This window comes from Hemitrygon akajei, chromosome 25 (genome assembly GCF_048418815.1).
Source record: "Hemitrygon akajei chromosome 25, sHemAka1.3, whole genome shotgun sequence".
Classification (NCBI taxonomy): domain Eukaryota; kingdom Metazoa; phylum Chordata; class Chondrichthyes; order Myliobatiformes; family Dasyatidae; genus Hemitrygon; species Hemitrygon akajei.
Window position 1 is genome coordinate 50,912,336 of NC_133148.1, and position 7,685 is coordinate 50,920,020.

Here is a 7,685-nt window from a genome sequence, read left to right on the forward strand (position 1 = left end):
TACAGACAGGCCACTGCACAGGATCAGAAAAAGCTGCAGAGACTTGCAAACTCAGCCAGCTCCATCACGGGCAACATCTTCCCCAGCACTGAGGACATCTTCAAAAGGCAATGCCTCAAAGAGCCACATCCATCATTAATGACCCACATCATACAGGACATGTTCTCTTCTTATTACTACCTTCAGAGAGGAGGTACAGGAGCCTGGAGACACACACTCAACATTTCAGGAAAAGCTTCTTCCCCTCTGCCATCAGATTTCCGAACAGGCAATGAATCAATTTATGGACACTACCTCCTGTTTTTGCTCTCAATTTGCATGAGTTATATAGACATGTATCTTATTGTAATTTATGATGTTTATGTGTTGCACTGTACTGCTGCCACAACACAACAAATTTCACAACATATGTCAGTGATCTTAAACCTGCTTCTGATACTGATGGGAATGAAGGCAGAAACTAGTTGTGTCTGATGATATGATATACCTGACTGTTAGGAAACAACAGTTCCTGAGAAAGTGTTTGGGATTGTGTGATGGACAGAAAAGTGAAGGGAAAATAAAGAGAGGAATACAGAGAGAGAGTGAAGGAGGAAGAGGATAAAAGACATGAAGTGGGAGAGAAAGAAATGGGGAGGAAGCGATGAACGGGGTGACAGAAAGGGGAAAGAGGAAATGAGAGGGAAATGATGTGGATATGCAGTGAGTGCTTTGTGGAACAGGAGAGTGAATGTCCGGGAAGAGATAAAGAGAGTGGGAGAGGACCACAGTGAAGGAAAGAAACACTATAAGTTTTGTTTCTCTCCCATGACTCTGGTACGAGACAGACTTAAATGAAACATACAGCACAGGAGCAGATTCAGACCAATTATTTCATGCCATTGTTTATTTTCTGCAGGAACCTCCTGTCACTCCATTTTGTGCTACTGAGTTAAGTTCTCTTTCTGTTCCTTTCCTCCACTTTCGCTTTTGTGGGAGAGAGATCCATATTCTACCAACTCTCTGGATAGATAATCCAAATTGGATGATAATCCAGATTGGATGATTAATGATTGTTCACAACAATTTTACTCTCCTAAAGACTGATCCACCTTTCTCCTCCACCCTATCAGATATTTTTATCATCTGTGATTTTTGCCTTTCAATCTTCTCATGACCCTCACATCCAGGGTAACAGCTAAAACATTCACATATTACTAATGAGGTAAAAAAATGCTCCCATTTTCACAGGAAACAGCCCAAAAGTCAAATCCAGTACATTCCAGCATCAAGGAGACAGTGTCCCTTCTGGAAGAATTTCATGGGACTGTGTAAGAGGAGAGTACAGATTGCTTTTTGTCCAAGTTAGGTTTTCATAGGTTTTCATGCCTGCATTAACCTGGGTGAAACTTCATGAACCTTCAGTTCTGGTTGCTTCATTGCAAGGACGTGGGAACTTTGGAGAGGGTGTAAAGGACGTTCACGAGCATGTTGCCTGGGTTAGAGAATATTATCTGTAAGGAGAGGTTGAACAATCTTTGACTGTTTACTCTGGACCATAGGCTGAGAGGCAACCTGATAGGGGCTTATAAAAGTAGGGGAGTCATCCATAGGGTAGACAGTCAGAGTCATTTTTCCAGGGTAAAATGTCATATCCAAAAGGGTTGTAAGGTGAGGGGTGTAACATTCAAAGGAGGTTGTATTTTTTTACACAGAGAGTGATAGGTGCCTGGAATACACTGGCAGGAGTGGTGGTGAATCAGCATGATAGTACAGTTGAGATACATTTCAAAAAGTACATGACCATTCAGGATATGGAGGGATATGGATTCCGTGCAGATCGTTCAGTTTAGATTAATTTGGTGTTCTGGTTGTCACAGTCATCATGGGCTGAAGGGCCTGTTCCTGTGCTGTACTGTTCTGTGTTGTAGGTTTACTTGAAGCTCAGTAACTATTTGTTATTAATAGCTGACAGATGTCTGAAACTCTGCGATAACATTAACACTCAGTCCTTACACTTCCTCTCCGGTTTCACAGGCAGGTTTAATTTGAGCAGGGGGCCCTCCCAGTGGAGCTGTGTTACTAAATAGAATAAACACACTGTTTTACATATGGAAATACAATTCTAACTTTGTGCTTTGCACCAACCAACAGGTTCATGTTTATTACACAGAATGAGACAAAATGAATCAAAACCAAAGGACAAAAGACACAGAGACAGCAAGACCCTCTCCTCGTTACAGAGCATTTGCCACGTGTCAGAAACAGGCTCACTCTAATGATAATTGACTGTAACTGATTGATTTATTGATTTTGCTATGGGTATGAGCAGTTCAAATGTATGTACACCTGCATTTTATGTTCGGGACACTCCTACCAGCAACTGAAAGTGTGTTTGCTCAAATTGAGCACAGAAGTCCATCCTGACGACTCTAGTTCAGGTGATCAGATAATTGTGAATTGGCAGCAATAAAGTGGAAAATAAGGAGAAACTAAAAGATGCCACAGACTGCCTTGTCAACATTACATCTGTGGGCAGAATCCCGGTATGACATGCTGGAATGTTTATTAAAGAGAACGAAGGCTGCCTGGTGAATCTAGTTTAGACTGAAGCAGCAACACAGACCACAATCACTGTGAATCACTGAGCTGGGGGTTATCATTGACCTGAAAACTCTCAGGCTCTTAAGATCCAGTATAACAAACTTGCGTATTCAGAGAGATTCAATGATCTGTCATCCAATTGTCATTGCAAGGTTGTCAGCCGATGAGGTCTACAAGTTCAGATATCTACTAAACCTTTCTTTCTGACATCTGGACAGTAAAATGTCTAGTTTTACTCCTGTAAGAGCCTTGGGCCAGTAGCTTGCTATTTGATTTTTGTGTTCACCTTGAATAAAATAATATCACCTGAACTGGATTTGTCTCTTTAAACTATGTATCTGTTCTGGTGAGAACAGATTAATAGATCTCACAATACCTGAAAATAACTGTCCCAGGGAAGGTACTGGGATGGTGCTCCCTTATCATTTTGGAAATGTTGCACTTTCAGGTGTTAGATTGGACTATACCCTATTTTCATTGTAGCTTAACTCTCTTATGTTGTTTGTTTTTAAATAATTACTTATATACATGGAATTGTTCAGAGGGTTGCCGTTGTCTGTGTATCTCCTGGAAACTCCCAGTTTCAGTGGCAGGTATCACATTGCTCGAATAGGGACTATTTTGTTGGTTAATTTAAGCAATGGAATTTGAATGGAATGTCTGCTACCAGTAATCATCAGTCATAAGAAATGGGTTTTAATGCCCTTTCTGACTTCTGAAGAACTTTAGGCTGAAAAAACATCAGGACCCAACACAAGTTTAAGTTTTGATCAACAAATCCATCAGACAGGCTGGGGAACCCAGCATTTGGGGTGGCATGGTAGTGTAGTGGTTAGCAGAATGTTTTCCAGTGCAGGCGACCTGGGGTTCAGTTGCTGTTGCTGCCTGTAAGGAATTTGTAATTTCTCCCCAAGAATGTGTGGGTTTCCACTGGGTACTCCAGTTTCCTCTCACAGTCCAAAGACATACCAGTTGGTGCTTTAACTGGTCATTGTAAATTGTCCTGTGATGAGACGAGGATTAAATTGTGATTCCTGGGCAGTGTGGCTCGAAGGGCCAGAAGGGCCTATTCCACGCTGTGTGCCAATAAATAAATGAATTAAATAATTTACATGGACTTTACTGATGTTTTCCCATGAACTCATTCTAAAATTATTCTTGAGTTTCCTCTCACCCTCCTCCATATGGGAGTCCAGTCCTACTGTCAATTACTCTGTCCACAAAGTCCACAGATTCATTCTAATGAATTTAAACCTGCAGTCTGTGTCTTTCTCTTCCTCTTTAAATTAAATCCATCTTATGGATGTCATTTCCATTCCCTTCACTCTTCCATCACTCTGTGTCAGACGTCTCAGTGAGTCAGTAAATTGTGGTGTAAACCATTTCAGCACATCATCCCGTTGGACTGAGGCATTGCTTCCAGATTCCTCCTCTGACCAGACATTTCCTCACCTGCCATCCCCTCTCCTTCTATGACCTGACATCTGATTTATGCTCCAGTGAAACACCTTCTGATGATTTCCTATATTAAACCCACACTGTAAATGCCAGTGGTTGCTTTTGGGTAAAATTGTCCAATTATTTTGCATTGCAGGCTGACCACGTCCACAAATGAGCCACAAAAGTTCTTAATGATGAACGGGGGCTGAGTCCCAAGGAAATCACATTTTCTATTAGAATGTGCAAGAGCGTAGAAAATAAAATCAGAAAACAGCGAGACAGGCAGTGTCTGGGAAAGAACATTAATCACTGGTGATTCAGGTCTGCATTCCCCTTCAGACTGTAGTGGGGTCACACTTACCACTTTTGATGTTTAACCCCAGGAACATTTACAAGGCTTCTGTACTAACCATTAACCACTGAGTCTGTACTAACCATTATTAACCATTGAGTCAGCACTAACTGTTAACCACCTGGCCTATAATCTCCTTTCATCTGCCTCTGTCCCTTCTTGAAGAATAGAGTGACAGTTGCAATTTTCCAGTCCTCTGGAACCATTTCAGAATCTAGTGATCGTTGAAAGATCATTGCTGATGCCTCCACAGTCTCTTCAGCTACCTCTTTCAGAGCCCTGAGGTGTCGACCATCCAGTCCAGGTTATTTAAGTGCCTTCAGACTTTTCAGCATCCTAAGCACCTTCCCCTTAGTAATAGAAATGACACTCACTTCTGCCCCCCGACACTCTTGCATTTCTGGCATTCTGCTGCTGTGTTCCACAGTGAAGACTGACAGAAAATATTTTCTAAGATCTCCTGTCATTTCTTTGCCCACATTGCTACCTTTCCAGCATAATATTCCAGTGGTCCAATGTCCACTCTGGTCTCTCATTTACTTGATATATATCTGAAAAAACTGTTGGCATCTTTTAATTTATTGTCTAGCTTACCTTTATATTCCATGTCCTCTCTTTATGTCTTTTTTTTTAGTTGCTTTCAAGTTTAAGTTCATTTATTGTGATTCATCCAGGCGTAAATGCCCATCAATACAGACAAACAAAGCAGTGATTCTCCAGGGCCAAGGTGCAAAACACAGTACAAACAGTCATACACAGCACAAGCTACATATAGCACATATTAGTTAGCAAGCCTTCTGTTGGTTTTTGCTATGTTATATGCCCTTTCATTTCCTTTGTGCTGTTTTTGATTTCCTTTCATAGTTATGGTTGTTTCATCCTTCGTTTGGAATACTTCTTCATCTTTGGGATGCATCTTTCCTATGCCTTTCAAATTTCTCCCAGAAACTCGAGCCTTTTCAATTCTGCCATCATCCCTGTTACTGACTCCTTCCAATCAACTGTAATCAGCTTCTCTCTTATGTGTCTGTAATTCCCTTTACTGCACTATAATACTGATACATCTGGTTTTAGCTTCTCCTTCTCAAACTGCAGGGTGAATTTTATTATATTATGATAATTTTGCCTCAGGGTTGCTTTCCCTTAAGCTCCCAAATCAAATCTGGTTCATTACCCTACACCCAATCCAGAATTACTGCTCCACTTTTGGACTCAACCACAAGCGGATCGAAAAACAATCTCATAGGCATTCTACAAATTTCTTCTCTTGGGATACAGCACCAACCTCATTTCCCCCATCTATATACATATTGAAATCCCCATGACTTTTGTAACTTTTCCCTTTTTACATGACTTTACTATCTTCCTATATCCCTCAACCTGGCTACTGTTCAGGGGTCTGTTTACAACTCCCATCAGGATCCTTTTACCCTTGCAGTTTCTTAACACTCCCTACAATGATACTACATCTTCCAATACTATGTCACCTCTTTGTAACGCTTTGATATCATTTTTTACCAACAGAGCCACCTCATTCCCTCTGCCTGCCTACCTATACTATTGATACTATGTGTATCTTTGGATGTTAAACTCTCAACTATGCTCTTCTTTCAGCCACGACTCAGTGACGCTCAGAACATCATACCTGTCAATCTCTAACTGCGCTAAAAGACCTTATTCCATATTCTGTGTTAATTCCAATATAATACCTTCAGTCCTGTATTCATCACTCTTTTTGATTTTGGCCCCCTGTTATACTTTAACTCATTCACATGACTTCAATTTTGCCTATCGTCTGCCTGTCCTTTCATCTCAGCCTCACTACACACCACATCTAGTTGTATACCAACTGCCCGATCCTCACCTCTATCACTCTGCTTCCCATCCCCCTGCCGAAATAGTTTTAACCCTCCCAAACAGCTCTATCAAATCTGTCTGCAAAGATATTGGTACCCCTCAGGTTCAGGTTGTAACCTGTCCTTTTTGTACAGGTCTTACATTCCTCAGAAGAGATCACAATGATCCAGAAATCTGAAACACTGCCCCTGCACCAAATCTTCTGCCACACAATCAACTGCCAAGTCATCTTATTCTTACCCTCACTGGTGCATGGCACAAGCAACAATCTAGAGATTACTACCCTGGAGATACAGTTCTTCAGCTTTCCATCTAGCTCCCTATAGTCTCTCTTCAGGACCCCCTCATTTTCCTACCTATGTCGTTGTTACCAATATATACCACGTCTTCCAGCTGATCACTCTCCCCTTTAGAATGCTCCTGATCTGATCCGAGACATCCCTGACCCTGACACCTGTGAAGCAACACACCATCTGGATGTCTCTTTCACATCCACGGAATCTGCTGTCTGCTCCTCTCATTGTGGAATCCCCTATCACTGCTTCACTCCTCTTCCACACTCTCACCTTCCCTTCTGAGCCATTGGAACAGACTCAGTGCCAGAGAACAGGTCGCTGTGGCTGCATCCTGGTAGGCCATCCCCTCCGACTATTTCCAACGCAATATACTTATTATTATAAATCTGGATCTATTGTCAGAGCATTTGGTGTGTACTAACAGAAAAAATTAAACTTACTATAAACTTACTCAGAACATCTGACTGTTTTCCCACGCCAGTTTTCAAGGAAGCCTGTTTCGTCAAAGCCTGACCACTCTAACACTGTTCACTCACACAGGGGCCAATCCACTTTCACCTTTCTTCTTTTTATTCATCCTGTGAAGTGCCTCACAAATTGTTATGATTGCAGTCCCAAAAAACTTGAGCACTTTTTAAGCCTTTTGCTGTGTCACCTTCGAATGACTTTTCGCACTGATTGTAGCCCAACAAAAAGTTCCAAAAGCATCTGAGCTCTTTTTAAACGTCACACTGCGTCACCAATGAATGATGTCTTGTGTTGATCACAAACCATTGTAAAGTCCTGAAAACACCCAAGCTCTTTTTAAACCTTGTGCTGTATCACTAATGAATGACCTCTAACAATGATTGCAGCCCGCTGAACAATAAACGGTAAAGTCAGGAGCGAAGGTTATCAAAATTACAGTGGAATCTTGATCAGCTGAATAAGTGGACTGAAGAGGTGCAAATGGAGTTCTATTCAGGGAAGTGCAAGGTGTAATGCGTTGGAAATTTAAACCAGGTAGGACTTCCACACTGAACGATAGGGTCCTGGAAGGTATTGTGGAACAGAGGGGCCTTGGAATTCAATTGGAAAGCTGAAAACAGGACTTCCAGTGCAGTAATCTTTGGATTTCTGCCTGTGCCACATGCCTGTGAGGATAAAAATAGAATGAG